Consider the following 25,663-nt stretch of genomic DNA (forward strand, 5'->3'; position numbering starts at 1 on the left):
GCGCCGGTGTCGTCGTCCATCCGCAGGAGGAGAAGCCCCCGCCGGGACGTGAGAGGCATGGCGTAGTTGAAGGGCCGGTCGTCGCCGTCGTCGGGGAAGAAGGGAAAGGACGCCGTCCCACCTTTTCCAGCTGCAAGCCTGGAAAAGTGCGGGGGGAAGTACTCTGACTCATCCTCGTTGGACCTCTTCTGAGAAAAAACGCCGAGGAAGGTGGAAGCCTTGCTGTCCGGCTCCGGCCAGAGAGTGAAGGGCGGAGCGGCGATGATGCGGAACCATCGCGGGCATGTGGCAGCACAGCAGAGCAGGTCGAGGGGATCCGTGACGCGCGACAGGATGAGGACCAGGACGTCTTCCGACGACAGGGCGGTGGCCATGGATCCCATCTCGGAGTTCCGAAACGATCGGGAGACGCGGCGGACCATCTCCATGGATGGAATCCCTAGGATCAATTAACGCCAGATTTTCTTGCACATGCCATGCAAACATATATAACTACGTACAGTAAAAGAAATAAGGCCAACTCCACCGCGCGACCCTATCCTGTCCGGCCCCGTCCGTTTGGGGTAAAAGGGGCAAAAAAGGCGGCCCAGCGCGCGGGAGCAAATGAACTTTTGTCCGCTTTGTTTCCGTTTTCGACCCATCCGTGGTCCAAGTTTGCGCCGCTTTTGGGGTGAAACGGACACCATGCGGACACGCGGGTCGTCTGCGCGTGTCCTCCCCTGGCCCGCCCGTCAATGGCACAAGACGGGCCTTTTTCTATCCGCCCCCCTCCCTTCCTCCGGCCGCACCCCCTCCACTCTTGATGCTAGATTAGAGGCTAGACACGAGACTAGGTGTGAGGAGGAAGCAACATCGACTTCCGGCTTGAAGAAGAAAGGAGGATGCCAGATCGAGCCTTCTGGCTTGAAGAAGAAAGGAGGATGCCAGATCGACCCTCCTCCACAGATCAACAACGAGTGCATCGAGAAGGCCCTAACCCAACTCAAGGAAGCAGTTATGGAAATTGGGTATCTTCTAAAATGTATTCTTGTGGTTCTTATTTTCTTTGGCCTTACTTTACTAGTCAAAATGTGATGATGCATTTTCCATGTATCAAAAATGAATGATGAAATAAAGTTAAGGACTTGCAAAGAAATAATACGCGGATAAGATACGGCCGGGATGCGTCCGCGCGGTGGGCGCACGGCCACCGCATCCCAGAACAGGCTATCCAAAAGGACAAAAACAGGATAAAATGGATGTCCGTTTAGGATCGCATGATGTAGTTGGCCTAACTGCGTGGGGAGTTGGGCATGCAGCGAGCTTTTCTACGTCGGGGCTTTTCTTCGTTGGGTCTTCCGAGCTGGGCCTGATCCGCAATTTTCTGGTCGACGGGTAGCAGCAAAATATATTTGTTCAACTGCGGTTCGAACTCGAGCGAAATCACTAATTATTAAGGTGTACTACCATTTGCAAAAGACACTCCCACCTTTTTCAAGTTGTGACAAGTGACGCAATGTATGGTATGCCACTTGTCGCAACGGGCCCTGATCCTACGTTTTTTTCTTTTCGAGAGACATGGCTTGTGAAAGCAAATCTTTGTCTTCACGAAAAGAAAAATTTTACCTCTCACAATAGCCAAAAAAGTGTATTTTACACAAAAGTAATAATTTTTCAACTTTTTCCCAGTCCCAGACCTAGGGAAAACCGAGCAAAATCTGAATAGCCGGAAAAACTAGAAAAAAATCATCTAAAACCCAAAAAATGCGTCCAAAAAAGTAAACAAAATTCCCGAAGAAGTGCCCAAGACGCGACATGTAGCGGCGGTCAGCCCACCAAAAATGACCCTTGCGAGCCTGCCGCAAGAGGTACTCGTTGGTTAGTTGCTAACGGACATGAAACCTCTTCGAGCGCAACTAACTAAAGGATTCCCTTACGGAAGCCTGCAAAGGTCTCATTTATGGGCTGATAGCGTGTCAGCTGCTTGGTCCAGCTGCGGCCATGTGTTACGTGTTGGGTGCTCCCTCCGTATTTCTTTTTTTGTACTGTTGTATGCATTTTCGGGTTTAGATGAGTTTTTTTGGGGTTTTCCGATTGCTCGATTTACGCCTGGTATTCGCTAGGTTTTGGAGAAAAAAATGAGGGAAATTTTCTTTTTCTAGAAAAAAAAAATCTGCATCCAGTGGAGTAAAATTTTGATTTATGCCCAGCTCCATTTTTTCCAAGTTTTGTTGTAAAAAAAGTTGGTCAAAATCTATTAACGTTGGATCTACTTTCGAAAATCTTGGCGCGAGAAATCCAACGATGAAGACGATTCGAAGCACGATTCAAGAGATAAAATATATTAAAAAAAACTATGAAAAAAGGAAAAAAAATCTTCCATGTTGCGTCAAGTGGCATACATGAAGTGCGCCATTTGTCGCAAACCGGCGCACACCCCCACTCTGAGCTGGGCCGGCCCGTTTTAGCATTTTTTTTCTGTTAGAACTGCAAAAACGCGGGAATGGTGAGTCAAATCAGGTACCTCTTGTACTCAATTAAGTTGACTAATCACCAGGCCACAACGCCCTTTTATAATAACAACCCCCTTTTATTCTATTTCAACTTTCTTTTCTTTTTCTTTTTTCTCTTTTCTTTTTCTTTTTCTTTTTCGTTTTCTTAAATTTGTGAACTTTTTGAAAATCCGTGAACTTTTTTAAAAATTGAAAACTGTTTTATCAAAATCAATGAACTTTTTTAAAATTTATGAACTTTTTGAAGAATTGATGAACTTTTTCAAAGTCAATGAAATTCTTCTCAAATTTGATGAACTTCATTCGAATTTGTGACCTTTTAAAAAAATTATGAAATTTTTCAAAATTGAAGAATATTATTTCAAATTTGTTCAATTTTCCAAAATCCATGATTTTTTTTCATTTTTTGTGAACTTTTTGTCAAAATCGATGAACTTCATTCAATTTTTTGTGAACTTTTTCCAACTTGACGAAATTTTTCAAAAATTTGCGAACTTTTTTTCAAAAATAAATAAACTGTTTTCAAATTTTGTAAACTCTTTTTCAAAATCGATGAACTTTTTTCTAATAGCGCTGAACTTTTCTCAATTTTGAACCTTTTTCTAAATTGATGGTTTTTTAATTTGTTTTTCTTCAAATGGATGAACTCTTTTTATATAATTTTTGTGAAACTTTTTTGATTGCACAATTTTTTCTATAAGTATTAGAAAACCTTCCAGTTTATTTCTACCAGGCCAACAGCAAAAAAAATGAAGAAAAAGGTCTATGGCCGAGCGAGCGAACTGAACAGGGGAAGCAAAGCGCGTTGCTCGGCGCGGCCTACTCAGGCGCACGTGAGCGCCGGTTCGTTCCAGTGCGCGGAAGGCGCCGTATAGGAGCTCCTACCCCTGTACTAGTTTTTTTTAACACAGTATAGACTAAGTGTTCATATAATGATATAAACACGCATACACTCACCCCTCTACTACTGATTTCAGACCCCTCCTGGAGCACCGGTTGGGCTTAATTTCTATTGTGCTAGGGGACAGGGTTAGTACCTTAGTATACCTTTGTACTTATGGGTCAAATTGGGCTTGCACAGAAGCGCTAAAACTCTTGCAACTCGGTGCATTTGGGCATATTCTGGCTCTGGCTCCTCTGCTCGTCCAGTTTCCTTTTCTTAAGAAAGCTAATCGTTTATTAATAGTCACACACCGCTTTTTTAACATCAAATCATACATCTTATATACATGGAGCTTGTAATCAATTGTAGAAAAACCCTTATAGGGATAGTTAGTTAGCGGCGCCGCACACTTTTCGGACGTCGGTGCTATTTTCGCGAAATAGCTGCGACATCGCAAATTTCGCCAGCGCTACCGACTTACAGGTACCGTAGACGTGCAACTATTTGACAACGTCGCTAGTTGGTGGGCCCTGGCAGATGGAGTACGACATAAGTTCTAGTGGCGTCTATGGTCCCAACGTCATTAATTTGCAACAAATTATTGGTGTTGGTAGTCCGTTCGAGCACCAAAGTCTTTTCATTGTGTGCTATTTTACGGCAGAAAATTGCAGCGCCCTCTTTCATTTCTCCCCAAATACCCTCTCAGCCTCCTCTTCCATGCGGCCCCTTCGTCGCAACCCTACCCAAAATCCATGTTTTCGTCACCTCTCCTTGCCTCCCCTGAGCGGCACCACGACCGTGCGTTGACACTGACGTGCACATCCACCCCGACCACTGATACGTCTTCAACATATCTACTTTTTCAAACACTTTTGTTTTTGTTTTAGACTCTAATTTGCATGATTTGAGTGAAAATAAACTGGTCCAACGATATTTTCAGCAGAACTATCATGTTGTTTGTGCAGAAATAAAAATTCTTGGAATTATACGGGAATTTTTAGAAAATAATAAAAAATACTGGAGGAAAAAAGTACCGGAGAGGGGCAAGGGTGGCCGCATGGATAGGTGGAGCGGGCACCCCCCAGGCCATGCCAGGTATCCATGTGGGGCCCTGAGCATCCTCTTGACCTAATTCCGATGCTATATATTCACCTCCTCATGAAAAAATTAGATAAAAAGTTTCATCACGTTTTACGATATGGAGTCGTCGCCACCTCCTGTTCTTCGTCGGGATCCCTAATCTGGAGTCCTTTTATGGCTCCAAAGAGAGGGAATCGTCGTCGTCGTAATCACTAACTCTTCTCCATGAACAATTTCATGATGTTCACAATAATGCAAGAGTAATCCCATTGTATGCATACTGGAGGTAGATTGGGTTGGATAAGATTTCTTATGTAATTGTGTCAATTTGTTAGTCCTTAATTCTTAATATCCACTATGTTTTAAGATTGATGTTGCTATGACTTTGATATGCTTAATACTTGTCACTAGGAACCCTCAGATTTGAACCTATTATGTTTCCATGAATATATGTGAGTTCTTGATCATATCTGCAAGTTGTGTGCATCTGTTATTGTTCTGAAGCAGTAGATCCCAAGGTGACAATAATTAGGATACTCTCCTGGGAAGACTGTAATTTGAGGAGTTCATGTGTTCACTATGTGTTAATGCTCTGTGTCAGTTCTCTATTAAAAGGAGTGTCTTAATTACCCTTAGTTTCCATTAGGACCCCGATGCCATGGGAGGGTAGGAAAAAAGAAGCTATGCAAGTTATTATCGCAAGCACATATGACTATATATGAAATACATGCTCTAGGTTTGTATCGCTCTAGGTTGTAACCATTGCATATTGAATCTCATATGAACATCCCATCGCTACTTCATGCCTATGCTTTTCTGCTATTGCCTTTGATAAAGTTAGTATTGCCCTGCTTGCTACAAACTTGTTACCATTGTTGATGTTGTTACTGTTAGTCTACTATCACTATTATCATATTATTGTGCTAAAAATAAATTGTTGCAAGGATGTGATCTCTCATGTATGGTTGAATTGATAACTCAAATGCTGAAGCTTATATATATATATTCTTGTTTCGAATCAATAAATTTGAGTAAAATAATACTCTTGAAGACTGTTGCGATCTCCTATACTTGTAGGTCATCAAGACTATTTTTTGGTGCCGTTGCCGAAGAGCATAGCTCTATTTATTAAGTTCACTTGGGACTCAATTATCTGTTGTAATTTATATTTTCTATGAAGAACCTTAGAGATTCTAAAACTAAGATCATACCCTCTAAGAGTAGAGGAGGTAAGAAACTGTCAACTAGCTCTACGCTTGATTCGCCTTTTGTTTTGGGTCAACTTGTGACACCAGCACCACATGCTTTACATTATGATATGTCACACATAGTAGGCACTTCTTCACTTATGCATGATACTTGTGATGATCCTTCTAGCTTGCTTGATAATACTGCGCCACTTGGTGATTTACTTGATGCTCATATTGCTAAAGATAAAGAAATGGAAACTTCTAAAAATTATGAATCGCCTGTTACTCCTAGTGCTCCTATTAGAGAAAGAATATATGATGTGCCTAATCTTGATTATGTGTTTGATGAGGGGATAACTAGGGGGTTTATGGCTTATGATACTAATAGTGGTATAGAGGGCTTGATTGCTATACTTAAGGAGAAAGCTATGAATAAGATGGTGAAATTTGATCCTAAGTTTGCTACATTTCCTATTTTTGTCATTTATAACGATTATGAATTATCTATTGATCCTAAACTTATTACTTTAGTAGAGTCTGATACTCCCTCTATAAAGAAATATAAGATCATTTAGATCACTAAAGCAGTGATTTAAACGCTCTTATATTTCTTTACGGAGGGATTACTTTTCATGGTTATGAGTCTGAAAAGGTTATTGCACGCTTGACTAAATTGAATGATATTGCCACCCTGTTTGCTCAAGCGGAAAAGATTCGATACTATTATATCCTAAAGTTATTTTCTTTCTCATTAAAGGGTGATGCTAAAGTGTGGTTTAATAATCTTGCTCCTGACTGTGTACGTAGTCCCCAGGATATGATCCATTACTTTAATAAAAAATATTATCCTGCTCATATGAAACAAGTTGCCTTGCAGGATATATACAACTTTAAGAAACTTGAAGAAGAAGGTCTCTCTCAAGTTTGGGGGAGGCTTGTCACATTACTTAATGCTTTGCCAGATTATCCTGTCAAAAAGAATGAAATTCTTGATATCTTTTATAATGGACTAACTGTTGAATCTATGGACTACCTAGATAGTTGTGCTGGTTGTAGAGAAAGCTCAGCAATTATCGATTAACTTACTAGAATGTCGATGATTAGACACTTCCCATACCACCACCTAAGTCAACTCCAAAGAAGTGGGATATTATATTCCTCGGTCATGAAGATATGCAAGAAGCTATGAAACTAGTAAAGCCAAGGATGTAAATAATTTACCGCATGTTGAAGATATACATGGACTTGACATTCCAAAACAACACTTGATTTGTTGTGCTCTTTTCTCCTTGGTAGGTTAGAGACGGTTAGAAGTTTAAACAATTGATGTTTTTTCACCTTATTTGTCCTTGGGTAGGTGAGCCTATTAGATCTACAAAAAGATGGTTTTTTTGTCCTTGTATCTCAATAGTATATTAGAGACAGTGAAACTTTAAACAACAATTAAATTTCCTAAGCTTGTTTGACCTTGGGTGGGCCAATCCATTTGACTACAATAACTTTGAGAAATATTCCTAAAAAGATTATAAAGTATTTATTTTCAATTTCTAGACAGACGTGGGTAGCCAATATAAATGGGCTAACCCTCTGTCCCAACGAGAAAGGTGAGTCGAGTAAGTAGAAGCAAGCTTGCCCAGTTGTCAGCATCTTGACTCGAATCAACAATGCTTCCACCATGTTAATTCTCGGTCGATAAGTAAGTCATAAGATTTCTTGCCTCGAGGGTGTCTTCTTAACTATATATTATACATGGAAAATTATTATACCATGCACCGAACAATGTGTTCATACTATGAATTTAACTGAATGTTGTTCAACTTTCAAGAGGATCTCGAAAGATGTCTCATTCCCTTTGTTGTTCAATCCTGATACACCTACCAGCTACCACGGTTCGGCTGGCCACGGTGTGCAGCTCACGTCCACAACCAATTGCAATGCGAGATGCCAAACTGGGGATATCATGGCACCCCAACAACTAACACACGTGGTGCCAAGTGATGGAGGAGATAGAGGAGAAAGCTCATATGCTATAGTGATGCATTTCCACAGTATTAGTGTTGGGTTGGTCGATGTGTTGTGGTTAATTAAACATTCTTATGATGAATCATAACATGTTTAAAGAATCTGGATCAAGTAGAGAGACATCTTTTACAAGTTGTTACATTAAGTATTGCTGACTGCAACATGAGCATGAAAAACACTATGGTTTTGTTTGTGTGATAGACACAAGGAAGGAAGAGGTCGCTTATACTTTCACTATGTTTCCTTGTATAGTTTCCATAGACTATAGAGGCACAGTTGAATCTTAGCAGGTGATCTGCTGATTCTTACATGAGTAGATTTAGATGAAGTGTAGATCATGCATTTGACTACAATGCTTTTTTCCACCAAAGACCATGCATTTATTTAGACTAACCTCAAAACTGGGTTACATGTATTTGACAACCGCCTCCCTCTGCCGTAGGATTCCATATGGTCATGCTACTTTGAGAGAGCAATAGTTAACATTCATCAAGTCGACAAATCTAGATTTCACTGATACACTTCTAGTTTTTGCCTTTGACTGATGGTTACTAAATGATGCACCAACTAGATCCAACTAATCAACTTATCACTGGTTAGTGACAGCCAGGAAAATAACCAATGTGGTAGAGTAGGAGGGAAATGCACACGAGCTATGTCGTGTAGTGATTCTTGCTATTTGTGGATTGTCGGTAGTTCCTGGTGCCTCATATGCCTACACCTATCCTTTCAAATCCCTAGTTTGTAATTCCATTATAAGGAAATGAGATGATAAACAATTTGTTCATGTTTGGCTTAGGGAAGGCTCGTTTTATAGAAGACTTGGGGTACATGGTAGTGGTAGTGACATGAAGTCATTGCTTCTTTGTTTGGTCAATAGGTAAGATTTCCTTGGTTATGAGCTTGATCCTTGGTAGGTAAAAGCCCATGTGATATTAAACCAAACACTTGATTTGTTGTGCCCTTTTATCCTTCATAGGTCAGAGATAATGAGAAACGAGAGTTTTTTTAGCTTATTTGTCCTTGGGTGGGTAAGAAGTGTGATCTTAAAACAAAAGATGAATATGTTGTGGATGTTGTTGTCGGTAGGCTAGGAGTAAAATGCATAAAACCACCACTTTAGTGTCATAGCTCTCGGAAAACCACCACTTTACAAAATGTGACACTTTGCACCCCACTGAAAAAATGACAGTGGCAAAAAGCACTAATCCGTTTTGTGAGCGTGTTTTGACGTGGCCGATTGTGAGCAAGCCGACAGCGGTGGACGGAGCACCACTAATGTCCATTAACTCTCGTGTCTGAAGCGATTGGGCAGGCCCTCACTCCCATCACTCACTCCCATCCCTCACTCCCATTCATCTCCCTCTATCCCTCTTCTCTCTCTCGCTGGCATGGCGGTGGTGGTGGCTCCTGATCCATCAGTGAGGGAGTGGTGGATCAAGGCATGGTGAACATAGCCACTCACCTTGGCTGGTCGGCGTGGCAGGGAGCAACCGCGTTGAGGAGGAAGATTGTGCGGCCACAACATATTCATCCATTACAGAGGTTTTATCGTCGCTACATTTGGAGCAAAATTCGTTGAGCTATTGTTAAGTGGTGCTGATCCATCCCTTGGTGAGTTGTCTCCCTCTCTCTAGTACCAATTTTTTTGTGGAATTCTAGGGTTCCAGATCTGGAAACAAGGTTTTGCTGGAATTCTAGAAGATTTTGTTGTTAACTGAATCTTGTTGTGAAATTATGCAATTAACTGAATCTTGCTGCCTGTCACTGAACCTAGGTATTAATTGAATCTTAATGTTTGTGACCGAACCTAGTTGTTGACAGAATCTAGGTGTTAAGTGAATCATTGTTTCCTGTCACTGAACCTAGGAGTTGAGTGAATCATTGTTGCATGTCACTGAACCTAGGTCTTTAGTGGATTATTGTTGCCTATCACTGAGCCTAGGTGTTAAGTGAATGCATGCGGTTAACTGAATCGGTTCACAACAGATTTAGTTAGCTAAATGAACGCAGTTAACAACTAGGTTCACAACAAGATTCAATTAACTGAATGAATGCAGTTAACTTAATCAAATAACAACAAGATTCAGTTAACTGGATATGAATGCAATGAACTGAATCAGATCACCGCAAGATTCAATTAGCTAAATGAATGCAATTAACAACTAGGTTCACAACAAGATTCAGTTAACTGAATCAGATCACAGCAAAATTCAGTTAACTGAATGAATGCAGTAAACTGAATCAAATCACAACAAGAACTGAATCTTTACTGTTGTCACTGAATTTTCATGGCCTCTCATTCCAGAATTTTAGAGTTTGCAAATGGTTAATTATTCTAGGGGTAGTTACTTCACTGATTGATAGATGTAGTTGAATTATTCTTGTGGACTGAATGAAACTAACACTAAATGCGACTACTGAAATTTGCAGAGTGTTCTGCAGTTCGTACATGAGTTAATTTTGGGTTGAGTGGTGCAGTGGACAAGTTGACCACGGAAGGAGTGAATTAGCGTACATGGGTTTAAGTGATTTGACTGATGTGAAGTGTCAGTAGGTGTGCTCAATTTAATGTTCAAACTATGTTGATTAAAGGCAGCAAGTGTCCCTAGCTAGGAGAGAACTTGCAATATTCAGACTTGCAATGTTCAGATTTTATTCAATCAAACTATACTGGTAGGAAAGAACTATAGTAAGCTGACTGGAAAAAGTTTGCGACTTAGATTTTTTTGACATTTTATCTTTGCATTGGCACCTACAACACAACTATAGTTCTTTGCATTGACACCTACAACACCATAATGATCACAAAGATTCAGCTACTATGAGAACAAACATCTAGAAACCATGACCACAAACATTCGGATAAATGGATAGATATCATAGTAGCCAAGTTCAGAAACCATGACCATAGACATTCAGATAGATAAATAGATAGATAGCATAGTAGCTAAGTAAGAAACCATGACCATAGACATTCAGAAAGCACACCCAGTGATCTGCCTGCTGCAGAAATTAAGTTCAAAAACTAAGTTCTTCAGACACTAAGTTCAGAAACTAACTGAACCCAATATATGGTTCAGATCTTGCTGTAGAAATTAAGTAAGACCTAAGTGCTACTCGCATCAAACTCACTCTTGCCACAGCTTCAGAAGACGGAGTGATCGACAGACTGGCCCCATGATGCGGAGCTGCTTATTCTTCCTCCTCATGTTGCTTGAGTCTGTCTCCACCTCCACCTGTTGCTGCTCCATCTGGGGCGCCTCCACATGCACCTTCTGCTCCATCTATGGCGGCTCCATCTCCATCAGAGGAGCGAGGGGTAGCACTGGCACCACCCTGTCGAGCGCGTAGTCCACGCGGAGTTGGTCACGGTTCTGGTACATGTACCAACGTGCCCTTTGGAATGGATCCGAGAAATCCCTGGCCTCCCCCATCGCCCAGACCAGGTTCTCGATCAATGGGCGGTGGAGGTCTGGCAATCGGGCATACTCATGGTTGGGGGCCGCCCTCACTGCGCGTGCATGATTCTTGAGGATGGCAACGCTGGCGTACCAGGTGCTAACCTCGCACGCGTAGGAGAGCTTGGTGTTGTCGCCGTCGAAGATCTCCTATAGCGCCTCGTCCTATCCGATGCCAAATGCCATGGCGCAATGGAGGTTTTCTTTGGTTTGGGTGGAAAGGAGGAAGTTGGATGGAGAAGAGCGATGGAGAGTGGTGGTTATCTATGCAAGGAGGGTGAATGTGAACGAATGCACTGTATATGTGTGAAGACTGGGGTTTTCTAGAGAAAACTAACGGCACAGTCAATCGATCAAACTAGCGCTGCGTTTTTTTAGAAGAATCGAACGAGCAGAGCCTGGCCCAGCAGCCCAGCCCAGCAAATGATCGGACGTGCCCAGCCCAGCCCAGCAAACGATCGCACGCGCCTAGCCCAGCAGCTTCGCCCGAGCAAAGAAAAAGACAGCCATCAATGCCCATTAGCGCCTCGCCGTCACCGTTGTCGGCCCGCGAGTGATCGGCCACGTCAAAACACACTCATTTTTTCGTTCAGTGTTTTTCGCCACTGTCATTTTTCGGTGCAGTGCAAAGTGCCATTTTTATAAAGTGGTGATTTTATGAGAGTTATGATGCTAAAATGGTGGTTTTATGTATTTTACTCGTAGACTAGAGACAATAAGAATTGTAAAGAAATTAAATCCCTCCATCATAGGTGAGAAAAAGCGAGATGAGTAAGTACAACCGAACTTGCCCAGTTATCAACATCTTCTGACTCGAATCGACAGTGCTCCCAGAGTGTTAATTATTCTATCCATTGTCTCGACCAATAAATAAGTCACGAGTTTACTTGCCTTGGGGATGTCTTCTTTTTTATTACTATATGCGAAAAAATATTGTACCATACATCGAACAATGTGTTTCTACATAGTTTAACAGAATGTTGTTCAACTTTAGAAAATACCTCAGAAGATGCCTCCTTCTCGTTGTTGTTCAATCTCGATACACCTACCAGCTACCATGGTTCGATGGGGCCACGGCGTGCAGCTCACGCTTTTTTTTAACAGAGTCGTACTCGGGGTGTGCGCCCCGACTCTGATCTATTTAACCGTGAATTACGATGATAGTCAAGTCATTGTGGATAATATGACTGTTTTGCAGAAAAGAGAACGAGCGATGTGTGAACAGGACATGTCATGTTGGACATTGTATGAAAGACGGGACTTTGCTCGAAGTGAAATAATTCGCTAAGTCCTCGTTTGAATGTCAGTATTCAGGCTTCATATTTAGAATTGAAGTTGAGGTTTTTTTTTTGTGAATTCTATTGTTCAGATGTTCTTAGAATTGAGAACTGATTTGAAGACCCTTTCACGGTGTTGACGTTCAACTAACACATGCAAATGAGCAATGCTACACCTATGACTGTTAAGTCCTACAGGATTTATGTAAGGGCAATTCCAACACGCCGACTCAGACGGACGCGAAATTTGTCTGCTCTTTTGTTCTTAATGCTTAGCCGACCAGAAGCACATGTCCGGTTTTTTATTTGGGTCGACCGTGCACCCAACACGACAGACGCATAGTCCGTGTGGTCTTAAGGAAATGAAGCACCCATAAAATATTTAAATTTAAAACATAATTAAATGTTAAAATTTAAATCAACGACGGCCAATGTCCTCTTCACACATAAATAAACATTAATAAAAACTAAAAAATCCACCTTCTAGCCACCCCAGCCCGCAGCCCTAGGCGTCGCCCTCATCGTCGGGGCCGGCTAGGTCGAAGAAGGGCGACGGTGGCGGAGCCCGCCGGAAGGCCTGTTGGTACTTGGCCAGCGCCTCCTGCTCCGGCGTTTGCTGTGTGGCACGCGCTCCTCCTACTTACGCTCCAGCTACAAGTGTCGCTTCGCTTCAGCCCGCTCCTTTGCCAGCGGGCCTTCCACTGTTGGAAGTAGGCCATCTCCTGCTCCTCGATCGCGCCCAGCCAGATGGGCGGCGTGTTGACCCACTCCCGCACGACGCAAATCCCACTAGTACCTCTCCGTTGGGACGAGCGTGCTTGGGCATCATGGGTGTAGTCAGTGACGGTGGCGGTGGAGGGTAGACATAGCCCCCCCTCCCCCTTTTTTTGTGAATTCTATTGTTTACATGTTCTTAGAATTGAGAACTGATTTGAAGACCCTTTCACGGTGTTGACGTTCAACTAACACATGCAAATGAGCAATGCTACGCATATGACTATTAAGTCTTACAGGATTTATGTAAGGGCAATTCTAACACGCCGACTCAGACGGACGCGAAATTTGTCTGCTCTTTTGTTCGTAATGGTTAGCCGACCAGAAGCACATGTCCGGTTTTTTATTTGGGTCGACCGTGCACCCAACATAATAGACGCATAGTCCGTGTGGTCTTAAGGAAATGAAGCACCCATAAAATATTTAAATTTAAAACATAATTAAATGTTAAAATTTAAATCGACGACGGCCAGAGTCCACTTCACACATAATTAAACATTAATAAAAACTAAAAAATCCACCTTCCAGCCACCCCAGCCCGCAGCCCTAGGCGTCGCCCTCATCGTCGGGCCGGCTAGGTCGAAGAAGGGTGACGGTGGCGGAGCCCACCGGAAGGCCTGTTGGTACTTGGCCAGCGCCTCCTGCTCCGGCGTCTGCTGTGTGGCACGTGCTCCTCCTACTTACGCTCCAGCTGCAAGTGTCGCTTCGCTTCGGCCCGCTCCTTTGCCAGCGGGCCTTCCATTGTTGGAAGTAGGTCGTCTCCTGCTCCTCGATCGCGCCCAGCCAGATGGGCGGCGTGTTAACCCACTCCCGCACGACGCAAATCCCACTGGTACCTCTCCGTTGGGGCGAGTGGTGCTGTCATGGGCTCCGTGGGCTCGTGCTTGGGCGTCAGGGGTGCAGTCAGTGACGGTGGCGGTGGAGGGTAGACATAGTCCACCCTCCCCCTCCCCCGCCATTGAGAGCTGGAGCACCTCCTCGAGGCCAGGCCACCCGATACAAGACCGCGTTGGATGACAAAATACGCCCGGACCACGCGGTTCAGACGATTGCGGGCTGTTTGAGTGTCTGCATTGGAGATGCCCTTAGGCACCCTCATTTTGTGCCTCCTTTTTAATATTCTTTTATTCATAGCGTAATTTCTTTTCAGATCGCTGCTATTTTGCGTGTAAGCTGGCATGCATGTTGTCCGCAAAAATCGCATGCTATATATGCTCCCCAAGGACTTTGAGGAGGGTTACCGGACCAATGTCAAGAATCATTAAATACGCTTTGACTTCTGCAAATAAGGCAACCAAGTGCTACTAAAGCTCGTACGCAACAGTGATGCACCGCCGCTTGGCAGACGTGTCGTGGTTAATCAAAAATTCTTGTGATGAAACATAACATGTTTACAGTGTCTGAATCAAGTAGAGAGATCTATTGCAAGTTGTTGTTATGTAAAGCGTTTCTGACTGTAACATGATCATGAACAACTATGATTTTGTTTGTGTGACAGACACAAGGAAGGAGGACGCCGCTTCTGCTTTCACTATGTCTCTTTGTATAGTTGCCATAGACTATAGAGGCACGGTTGTATCTTAGTAGGTGATCGACCGATTCTTGCATGAGTCTATTTGGATGAAGTGTACATCTTGCATTTGACTATAGTGCTTTTTTCCAACAAAGATTGTGCATTTATTTGCACTTAACAAATACGTGACACACATGAACAACTAACCTCAAAAGCAGATTGTTTGAATTTGACAACCGCCTGCCTAAGCTGCAAGAGGCCCTTTGGTTATGCTACTCTGAGAAAGCTATAGTTAACATTCATCAAGTCTACATACCTAGATTTCACTGATACCTTTCTTTCTCATCGCCGTGACTGACGGTCATTAAATGATGCACCAACTTGATCCAGCTCATCGATTTATCACTGAACAACGACCGCCAGGAAAATAACCAATGTGGTAAAGTAGGAGGGATAGGCACGCGAGCTATATCGTGTAGCGATTCTTGTAATTCGCTGATCATCGGTAGTTCCTGGCGCCTCATATGCCTACACCTATCATTTCAAATCCCTAGTGTGTAGCTACCACTGGTAGTTCCTTGTGCCTCAAACCCGTGGTGTGCATACATCAAAAAGCACGATTTTTTAAATGAATAGGTCCACTATAAGGAAATGAGATGATGAACAATATGTTCATGCATAGCTTAGGGAAGCCTCGTTTCTTATAAAAGACGTGGATACATGGTAGTGGTAGTGACATGAATTCACTGGTTCTTTGTTTGGTAAATAGCTAAGATTTCCTTGGTTATGAGCTTGATTCATGGTAGGTAACAGCTTATGAGATATTAAAACAAAGGCTTGGTTTGTTGTGCTTTTTTCACCTTTATACGTTAGAGAGAAGAGAACTTTAAACAAATGATGGGTTTTTCGAGCTTCTTTGTCCTTGGGTAGGTACGAGTATGTGAGATCTTAAAACAAAAGATGAATTAGTTGTGAATGGTCCTCCTCGGTAGGCTAGAGACAACGAGAACTTTAAAAACAATTAAATTTCTGGATTTGTTTGTCCTTCGGTAGGCTAGCCTATTCAACTGGGAAAGCTTTAAACAAACAATAAATTTCCTAAACTTTTTTATAAAGCATTGACCTTCAATTTCTACACAGACACAGCCAGCCAGCATAAAAGGGCTAACCCTCCATCCTCGATGAGAAAAAGCGAGTTGGGCAAGTAGAACCAGACTTACCCAGTTGTTAGCATCTTCTCACTCGAATTGCCAGTACTTCCACCGTGTTAATTAGACTATCCATCATCTCGACCGAATAAACCATGAGTTTATTTGCCTTGAGGATGTCTTCCTAATTATTAGTATATGCGAAAAATTATTGTACCATACATCGAACAATGTGTTTTTACATAGTTTAACAGAATGTTGGAATATCACAGAAGATGCCTCCTTCTCTTTGTTGTTCAATCTTTATACACCTACCAGCCACCATGGTTCGATGGGGCCACGGAGTGCAGCTCATGCTTAACAGAGTTGTACTGGGGTGTGCGCCCCCATTCTCATCCATGTAACAATGGATGACGTTGAGAGACAAAGTCATTATGGATAATATGAGTACTAAACTGACTTGGTTTGGCAAAAAAGAAAAATAGTGATCTTTGAACAGGACATATCACGTGGACATTGTGTGCAAGAGCAAGACGGGACTTTGCTCGAAGTGAAATAATTCACTAAGACCACGTTTGGATGTCAGTATTCAGGCCCATGGTCACTTTCAACTAACACATGGCACTGGCTACAAACAGAGCAACTGACCTAATGATCTCCGTTGTTGCTGAGTCGACCAGACTCCGAGAATGGGCACTTGAATGGTCGGTCCCTCCGTCATGTGGTGAGGCCGAATGCTTTGGTCATGTCGAAATTCACCGAGCTGCTTGGACCTGGCCGGTCGCAGTCGAAGTGGAAAAGCAGGCTGGCAAGCGGGAGCCCTAGGCTGGCAAGGCCCAACACCATCCCCAGGAACATCCTACGGCCGACGCCGAATGGCAGGAGCGTCAAGTCGGCACCTCGAACTGTTCCGCGCTGTTGCACAAGCATTTACTCTAGTAGTGTAATATCGAGACAAAAACAATTTTAACTGAAATCACGTCAGTTATTTTCAAACGGAGGAGAAACAAAATCTTAATTATATCCCTAGAAAAACGGGCACGGTCTTCACTTTGATGGGACACGCAAATAAAAAGATTGCCACGGGCCACGATTTGGATGAGCAGTAACTGCTTGACCAGTCGTGGGTAGTGCCGCTTCGATAAGGTTGTCAGGCTAGAAAAGCACTATTCACACATATGCGACCGGCCTTCGAGGCTAAGTAACCCCACGCCTTCGGGAGTTGGGCGAGTTCGGCTAAGCAGTGATCGAAGAACGCCATTCCTTTGAAAAATGGTTTATAGTATCCTTTAAAGGGAAGGAATCTTGAATTACCAGAGAAGGCGAACTCGTTTGTCGAGCCAAGGACTCCGGGTCGGAAGTTATTTACACCAAGGAGGTCATCCTTGGCGTAGAAGACCAGTTCGGGGGCTACTGACGGTGTTCTAGACTAAGGGGTACTAACCTAATCGGCCCGTAGTCCTCGGGATGGGCCAGTGGACCCTCATTCCTATCAAGGTGGACTCCGGAAGCTGCACGCGTGAATGCGACCAAGACTACCTCTGTCGAAGACTTGACATATACTCCAAGACATCTCCTGCCGCCTCCATGCGATCCCCTGGATACCGACTATGTAACCCTAGATGCCCCACCTGGCATGTATATAAGCCAAGGGATTTAGCCCATAGAGGGGACCGAATCACAACTGCATTCACCTAGCCCTAGAGTTAGAACACAACTTACGGTCTCGAGGTAGATCAAGCTTGTACTCGATACATCTCCATCAATATAAATAAGACCAGGATGTAGGGTTTTACCTCCATCAAGAGGCCCCGAACCTGGGTAAACATCATCTCCCTTGTTCCTGTTACCACAAATCCGAGATCCACAGCTCGGGACCCCCTACCCCGAGATTTGCCGGATTTCACAGCGACACCGCGCTTGGTAGGCTAGAGGTGGAGCTGGTCGTCCATGGCGCCAGAGATGACCGATGTGGTGGGTGTCGGGCTGATGTCTACTACACAACCTTTTTCTTGTAGACGTTGTTGGGCCTCCAAGTACATAGGTTTGTAGGACAGTAGCAAATTTCCCTCAAGTGGATGACCTAAGGTTTATCAATCCGTAGGAGGCGTAGGATGAAGATGGTCTCTCTCAAGCAACCCTGCAACCAAATAACAAAGACTCTCTTGTGTCCCCAACACACCCAATACAATGGTAAATTGTATAGGTGCACTAGTTTGGTGAAGAGATGGTGATACAAGTGCAATATGGATAGTACAGAATGGTTTTTGTAATCTGAAAATATAAAAACAGCAAGGTAACGAATGATAAAAGTGAGCATAAACGGTATTGCAATGCGTTGAAACAAGACCTAGGGTTCATATTTTCACTAGTGCAAGTTCCCTCAACAATAATAACATAATTGGATCATATAACTATCCCTCAACATGCAACAAAGAGTCACTCCCAAGTCACTAATAGCGGAGAACAAACGAAGAGATTATGGTAGGGTACGAAACCACCTCAAAGTTATCCTTTCTGATCAATCTATTCAAGAGTCCATAGTAAAATAACATGAAGCTATTCTTTCCGTTCATCTATCATAGAGTTCGTACTAGAATAACACCTTAAGACACAAATCAACCAAAACCCTAATGTCACCTAGATACTCCAATGTCACCTCAAGTAACCGTGGGTATGATTATACGATATGCATCACACAATCTCAGTTTCATCTATTCAAACCAACACAAAGTACTTCAAAGAGTGCCCCAAAGTTTCTACCGGAGAGTCAAGGCGAAAACGTGTGCCAACCCCTATGCATAGGTTCATGGGAGGAACCCGCAAGTTGATCACCAAAACATACATCAAGTGGATCACATGATATCCCATTGTCACCACAGATAAGCACGTGCAAGACATACATCAAGTGTTCTCAAATCCTTAAAGACACAATCCGATAGGATAACTTCAAAGGGAAAACTCAATCCATTACAAGAGAGTAGAGGGGGAGAAACATCATACAATCCAATTATAATAGCAAAGCTCGCGATACATCAAGATCGTATCACCTCAAGAACACAAGAGAGAGAGAGAGATCAAACACATAGCTACTGGTACATACCCTCAGCCCCGAGGGAGAACTACTCCCTCCTCGCCATGGAGAGCGCCGGGATGATGAAGGTGGCCACCGGAGAGGGATTCCCCCCTCCGGAAGGGTGCCGGAATGGGTCTAGATTGGTTTTCTGTGGCTACGCAGGCTTCTGGCGGCGGAACTCCCGATCTATTGTGCTCCTCGATGGTTTTAGGGTATATTGGTATATATAGGAGGAAGAAATACGTCAGGGGGGGCACGAGGGGCCCACGAGGGTGGAGGGCGCGCCCAGGGGGTGGGCGCGCACCCTGCCTCGTGCCTTCCTCGTTGCTTCCCTTACGTACACCCCAAGTCTTCTGGATTGCTTCTGTTCCAAAAATAAGTTCCATGAAGTTTCAGGTCAATTGGACTCCGTTTGATTTTCCTTTTCTGCGATACTCTAAAACAAGGAAAAAACCAAAACTAGCACTGGGCTCTGGGTTAATAGGTTAGTCCCAAAAATAATATAAAAGTGCATAATAAAGCCCATAAACATCCAAAACAGATAATATAATAGCATGGAACAATCAAAAATTATAGATACCTTGGAGACGTATCAGCATCCCCAAGCTTAATTCCTGCTCGTCCTCGAGTAGGTAAATGATAAAAACAGAATTTTTGATGTGGAATGCTACCTAACATATTTCTCTAAGCAATTATCTTCATTTTGGCATGAATGTTCAGATCCATAAGATTCAAGACAAAATTTTAATATTGACATAAAAATAATAATACTTCAAGCATACTAACTAAGCAATCATGTCTTCTCAAAATAACATGGCTAAAGAAAGCTATCCCTACAAAATCATATAGTCTGGCTATGCTCCATCTTCACCACACAAAGTATTTAAATCATGCACAACCCCGATGACAAGCCAAGCAATTGTTTCATACTTTTGATGTTCTCAAACTTTTTCAATCTTCACGCAATACATGAACGTGAGCCATGGACATAGCACTATAGGTGGAATAGAATGGTGGTTGTGGAGAAGACAAAAAGGAGAAGATAGTCTCACATCAGCTAGGCGTATCAACGGGCTATGGAGATGCCCATTAATAGATATCAATGTGAGTGAGTAGGGATTGCCATGCAACGGATGCACTAGAGCTATAAATGTATGAAAGCTCAACAAAAGAAACTAAGTGGGTGTGCATCCAACTTGTTTGCTCACGAAGACCTAGGGCACTTGAGGAGGCCCATTGTTGGAATATACAAGCCAAGTTCTATAATGAAAATTTCCCACTAGTATATGAAAGTGATATCATAGGAGACTCTCTGTCATGAAGATCATGGTGCTACTTTGAAGCACAAGTGTGGAAAAAGGATAGTAGCATTGCCCTTTTTTTATTTGGCCTTTCTTTTCTTTCTTTTTTTGGCCTTTCTCTTTTTTTTGCCTTTTTTGGGACAATGCTCTATTAATGATGATCATCACACTTCTATTTATTTACAACTTCAAAGATTACAACTCGATACTAGAACAAAGTATGACTCTATATGAATGCCTCCGGCAGTGTACCAGGATAGCAATGATGCATGAGTGACATGTATGAAAGAATTATGAATGGTGGCTTTGCCACAAATACAATGTCAACTACATGATCATGCAAAGCAATATGACAATTATGGAGCGTATCATAGTAAATGGAACGGTGGAAAGTTGCATGGCAATATATCTCGGAATGGCTATGGAAATGCCATGATAGGTAGGTATGGTGGCTGTTTTGAGGAAGGTAAATGGTGGGTTTATGGTACCGGCGAAAGTTGCGCGGTACTAGAGAGGCTAGCAATGGTGGAAGGGTGAGAGTGCATATAATCCATGGACTCAACATTAGTCATAAAGAACTCACATACTTATAGCAAAAATCTATTAGTTATCGAAATAAAGTACTACGCACATGCTCCTAGGGGGATAGATTGGTAGGAAAAGACCATCGCTCGTCCCTGACCGCCACTCATAAGGAAGACAATCAATAAATAAATCATTCTCCGACTTCGTCACATAACGGTTCACCATGTGTGCATTCTACGGGAATCACAAACTTCAACACAAGTATTTCTCGAATTCACAACTACTCGACTAGCATGAATCTAATATCACCATCTCCATATCTCAAAACAATTATCAAGTGTCAAACTTCTCTTAGTATTCAATGCACTTCATATGAAAGTTTTTATTATATCCCTCTTGGATGCCCATCATATTAGGACTAAATTCATAACCAAAGCAAACTACCATGCTGTTCTAAAAGACTCTCAAAATAATATTAGTGAAGCATGAGAGATCAATTATTTTTATAAAATAAAACAACCAACATGCTCTAAAAGGATATAAGTGAAGCACTAGAGCAACAACAAACTACTCCAAAAAATATAAGTGAAGATCAATGAGTAGTCGAATAATTATGCAACTATGTGAAGACTCTCTAACATTTAAGAATTTCAGATCTTGGGATATTATTCAAACAGCAAGCAAAACAAAATAAAATGAAATGACTCTCCTAGCAAAACACATATCATGTGGTGAATAAAAATATAGCTCCAAGTAAAGTTACCGATGAACGAAGACGAAAGAGGGGATGCCTTCCGGGGCATCCCCAAGCTTAGGCTTTTGGTTGTCCTTGAATATTACCTTGGGGTGCCTTGGGCATCCCCAAGCTTAGGCTCTTGCCACTCCTTGTTCCATAATCCATCGAATCTTTACCCAAAACTTGAAAACTTCACAACACAAAACTTAACAGAAAACTCGTAAGCTCCGTTAGTATAAGAAAATAAATCACCACTTAGGTACTGTTCTGTGAAGGAAATATGCCCTAGAGGCAATAATAAAGTTATTATTTATTTCCTTATATCATGATAAATGTTTATTATTCATGCTAGAATTGTATTAAACGGAAACATGATACATGTGTGAATACATAGACAAACAGAGTGTCACTAGTATGCCTCTACTTGACTAGCTCGTTAATCAAAGATGGTTATGTTTCCTAGCCATAGACAAAGAGTTGTCATTTGATTAACGGGATCACATTATTAGGAGAATGATGTGATTGACTTGACCCATTCCGTTAGCTTAGCATTTGATCGTTTAGTTTGTTGATATTGCTTTCTTCATGACTTATACATGTTCCTATGACTATGAAATTATGCAACTCCCGTTTACCGGAGGAACACTTTGTGTGCTACACTAGTAGAAAAAGGGTCAAACGTGAAGCACATTAGTGCCGGTTTGTATTTGAGCCGGCACTAATGTATACATTAGTGCCGGTTCCAACGGCTAGCCAGGCCGCTTTCATTAGTACCGGTTCGTGGCGAACCTTTAGCACCGGTTCGTGCCACGAACCGGTACTAATGAGAGTGGTGGCAGGATGTTGTCAGACTGGGGCCCCTCCAGCCCCTTTAGTACCGGTTCTTGACACGAACCGGTACTAAAGGTCGTCCTACATAAACCCTTCGTCCACCCGAGCTCGCTCTGTTCTTCCCCTTTCCCCTCTCCTCTCTGTTCTTCCCCTCTTCCTCTCGAGCTCATCACACATTTTGCCCAAAATTTCTCAAGATTTGAAGGCCCCCATCCATTCAAATGATCACAAAGGTTAGCAACTTTGTCCTTTCATCTCTCATTGCTAGATTAGCTCTTGCAATGCTTTATATAGTGATTAATTTGTGAGTTTAGTAATTTGGGAGGATATATATATATATGTGCTAGTATTTGATTTATATGCAATTTGAGGTCAAAAATAACACTTAGTTTGCATATGTAGGTGTGGTTTACTTAGTGCCTTCTAAATCTCCGTCGTAACCACCGTCGATCGCCCGCACCGTCCCGTCGCCGGCACCACCTTGTGGTGAGCCTCTTGTTCATGAAATTTTATATAAAAATTGATGTTTGTGTGATTTGGATATATAGTTACTCGTATAATTATCTTACCCGTACGTTGTTTGTTATACATATAGTGCCATGGTTTTGATATCCGTCCCCGTCGGCCCTCGTCCTTGTTATGATTCGGATGTGGTATATATATTCTCTTTTAAAACTAGTTGCATTTCATGTTTATGACAAATTATGCCCATCAAGTTGACATAGAAATTTTTTCTAGGAGGTATGTGAACCGGAAATTCCAACCGACCCTATTTTCGAGAGGTTAAATTTAGTTGAAAGAGAAAACAAGTACTTGAAAGAAAAATTGAAAAGAATTGAGGGGGAGAAGATGGAATTGGAGTTGCATGTTGCCGATGTCGTCGATGATCACAAGATCAAGATGGAGAAAATGCGCTTGAAGATTAGAAAGATTAGAAAATATGCCATCGATAGTGAGGCTTGGTATCATTATGCTGTTGGATCCATTGTTACCTTAGTTGCGATCTTGATTGTATTTGTTGTTGCATTTAAATGCTTTAGCTAGAGAGTTATTTGTTTGTTGCATTTAAGTGTTGTATGAACTTTATGTATGAACTTGTATTAATTTGGTCTATTCGGTGTTGTGTAATGAAGATGAGCCGGCAATGGATGTACGATGACCGATGCTCTCCCCAGTTCGTTGAGGGCGTGCATACTTTTCTGCTTGCGGCTGAGGCAAACAAGCGGGCGGATGGTTTTATGCCTTGTCCATGTGCTCGCTGTAAGAATGGTCACAATTACTCTACGTCAAGAACCATTCACGTCCACCTGTTTAAGTCCGGTTTCATGCCCCACTATAATGTTTGGACCAAGCACGGAGAAAGAGGGGTTATGATGGAAGACAATGAAGAAGAAGAGGACAACGACAGCTATCCTGGCCATGGGTTCCCTGAATACGATGATACAACAATGGGGGAAGAAGCTGAGCCGGCAATGCGGGAAGAAGCTGAAGAAGAGGCATCAGATGAGCCCGTTGATGATCTAGGTCGGGCCATTGCCGATGCAAAGAGAAACTGCGCAAGTGATTTGGAGAAGAAGAAGTTGCAGTGCATGTTAGAGGATCACAAAAAATTGTTGTACCCGAATTGCGTAGGTGACAAGAAAAAGCTGGGCACCACACTGGAATTGCTGCAATGGAAGGCAGAGAATGGTGTATCTGACAAGGGATTTGGAAAGTTGCTGGTAATGATAAAGGATATGCTTCCAAAGGACAACGAATTGCCCGAGAGTACGTACGAAGCAAAGAAGGCTGTCTGCCCTCTAGGGTTAGAGGTGCAGAAGATACATGCATGCCCTAATGATTGCATCCTCTACCGCGGTGAGTACGAGTATTTGAACGCTTGCCCGGTATGTGGTGCATTGCGCTATAAGATCAGCCGCGATGACCCTGGTGATGTCGAGGGCGAGCGCCCCAGGAAGAAGATTCCTGCCAAGGTGATGTGGTATGCTCCTATAATACCACGGTTGAAACATTTGTTCCAAAACAAAGAGCATGCCAAGGCGATGCGATGGCACAGAGAAGACCGTAAGAAATACGGAAAGTTGAGAGTACCCGCTGACGGGTCGCAGTGGAGAAAAATCGAAAGAAAGTACGGGAAGGAGTTTGCAGATGACGCAAGGAGCGTATGGTTTGGTCTAAGCGCAGATGGCATTAATCCTTTTTGGGAGCAGAGTAGCAACCATAGCACCTGGCCTGTGACTCTATGTTTGTATAACCTTCCTCCTTGGTTGTGCATGAAGTGGAAGTTCATTATGATGCCAGTGCTCATCCAAGGCCCTAAGCAACCCGGCAACGACATTGATTTGTACCTAAGGCCATTAGTTGAAGAACTCTTACAACTGTGGAATGGAACAGGTGTACGTGCGTGGGATGAGCACATGGGGGAAGAATTTGACCTAAAGGCGTTGCTGTTCGTGACCATCAATGATTGGCCTGCTCTCAATAACCTTTCAGGACAGACAAACAAGGGATACCGCGCATGCACTAACAGAAAGTTTGTAATTTTTTGTACCTAAAGCAAAAATATTCACAAAGAAACTCTAAATACACAAAAAAACTCAAAAATAAATAAAGCAAAAAAAATTAAAAAAAAGCCCGCCTACTAGGCCAAAGCGGCCGACATATGACTAGAAACCCAACCTGTTGTTGGGCCAGGATGCAGGCCCGCAAAGGCCCAGTAGGCCAACAGGGCAGCACAGAACATGTAGGCCCAGTAGGCCTGCTTTGGAGAGGAGCTCGAGAGAGCTACCGCACGGGGGTTTATAAACCAGTGCGGTCGCCCCTCGGCTAGCGAGGTGGGACTAAACTTGCCGCACCGCACCTGCGCCAGCGCACCCCCTTTAGTACCGGGTCGTGGCACCAACCGGTACTAAAGGGGGGGCCTTTAGTACCGGTTGGAGCCACCACCCGGTACTAAAGGGCGTCGCTTCCCGCCGCTTGGCCTGGCCAAAACAGGCCTTTAGTACCGGTTGGTGGCTCCAACCGGTACTAAAGGCCCCTCCTATATAAACAACACTTACGAAATTTCAGTTTCTCATCTGCTTCTCCTCTGCACCGTCGCCCGCCGCGCCCCCCGTACGTCTCCATCCCTCGTCGCCGCCCCCGTCGCCGCCCCGTCCCCGTCGTCGCCGCCCCATCGTCCCCGTCCCCGTCGTCCCCGTCGTCACCGCCGCCCCGTCCCGGCCCGTCCCGCGTTGTCCCCGTCCCCGTCGTCGCCGCCCCGTACGTCCCCCTCGTCGTTGCTGCCCCGGCCCGTACGTCCCCGTCCCCGTCATCGCCGCCCCGTCCCTGTCCCCGTCGTCGTCATCCCCGTCG

Source organism: Triticum urartu, chromosome 1A (assembly GCF_056163025.1).
Source record: "Triticum urartu cultivar PI428250 chromosome 1A, HENAU_Tu73, whole genome shotgun sequence".
Classification (NCBI taxonomy): Eukaryota; Viridiplantae; Streptophyta; class Magnoliopsida; order Poales; family Poaceae; genus Triticum; species Triticum urartu.